This window comes from Protobothrops mucrosquamatus, unplaced genomic scaffold (assembly GCF_001527695.2).
Source record: "Protobothrops mucrosquamatus isolate PMUCROS unplaced genomic scaffold, P.Mucros_1.0 scaffold28, whole genome shotgun sequence".
NCBI classification, from domain to species: domain Eukaryota; kingdom Metazoa; phylum Chordata; class Lepidosauria; order Squamata; family Viperidae; genus Protobothrops; species Protobothrops mucrosquamatus.
This window is the reverse complement of record NW_015386413.1, coordinates 2,356,052-2,357,441: the sequence shown is the minus strand read 5'-3', so window position 1 is coordinate 2,357,441 and position 1,390 is coordinate 2,356,052. Positions and strand designations below refer to the sequence as shown.

The following is a 1,390-nucleotide window of genomic DNA, read 5'->3' as shown; positions in this document are numbered from 1 at the left end:
TCTTCTTCTTCTTCTTCTTCTTCTTCTTCTTCTTCTTCTTCTTCTTCTTCTTCTTCTTCTTCTTCTTCTTCTTCTTCTTCTTCTTCTTCTTCTTCCCCCTCTTCCTCTTCCTCTTCCTCTTCCTCTTCCTCTTCCTCTTCTCCTTCTCCTTCTTCTCTTTCTCCTTCTCCTTCTCCTTCTCCTTCTTCTTCTTCTTCCTCCTCCTCCTCCTCCTCCTCCTCCTCTCCAGAACTCCCCCTCCCTTCTAGCATTGATGATGTTATCTAGTTGGGTCATAAAATGTCTGTCAGAAAACAATGAAGCTCAGAGAGCACCAAGGACCTCACAGTTCTCCTCCTCCTCCTCCTCCTCCTCCTCCTCTCCAGAACTCCCCCCTCCAATCTAGCACTGATGATGTTACCTAGTTGGGTCATGAAATATCTGTCAGAAAACAACGAAGCTCAGAGAGCACCAAGGACCCCACAGTATAATAATTAGATGAGGGACAGCAATCTGGCATAGATAAATTATTCCCAATGCTATTTCACTTTGGCCATGCCTCACAGCAACATTTTTTTTTTAGTCATTTGGATGAAGAGCTTAAGCTTTCCGCTAGAGAACTTTAAATGTCTAAGCGAAGTATCTGCAATTTTAGGCTGAAGCTAAAGCAGCCTGTGAGGTTTTCCACGCTCTTCTTTCTGTTTCCACTTTCAATCTGCCATCCTTCTCTCAAAATCAAATAATAGATATTGAGCAAGAAAGGGCAGGACCCTCCTAAAGTGGGTTTGTTTGTTTTTTTAAAAAATATCATTGTCTCTTCAAAGTACTTAATTTTTTAAAACCATGTTTTTGTCTGGCTCTACCGAAACGTACTACCATTTTATGTTAACACGTCCCTCCTAAAAATCAAATTAGTCTGGAACTTAAACCTAGCGTCACCCAGGCAGAACGTCATAATTTGAAAACTACACATTAATAATGCATCTCCATCAGCATCGCTAAAACGCTCTTTGAGCGAAAGGGACAAGACGGGATGTGGCCCTTTCAAAGGGAGCGAATTGAGCAAAAGGGACAAGACGGGATGTGGCCCTTTCAAAGGGAGCGAATTGAGCGAAAGGGACAAGACGGGATGTGGCCCTTTCAAAGGGAGCGAATTGAGCGAAAGGGACAAGACGGGATGTGGCCCTTTCAAAGGGAGCGAATTGAGCGAAAGGGACAAGACGGGATGTGGCCCTTTCAAAGGGAGCGAATTGAGCGAAAGGGACAAGACGGGATGTGGCCCTTTCAAAGGGAGCAAATTGACTTCAGGAAGTGGAATTTTGGGTTCCACCACGACTGACGAAGTAAAGTTTGTATTTTTGTTGGGTTTTGGTTTCTTTTAGGAACTCAGGAACGCTCACAGCGAACAGCT

General features: G+C 44.0%; 1 protein-coding gene across 2 annotated transcripts in view; it reads left to right on the top strand.

Annotated features, from left to right (window-relative positions):
- Positions 1-1,390, top strand: part of ENOX1 (ecto-NOX disulfide-thiol exchanger 1) — a 136,916-nt gene that overhangs the window by 73,485 nt on the left and 62,041 nt on the right. The gene's annotated exons all lie outside the window — the stretch shown is intronic.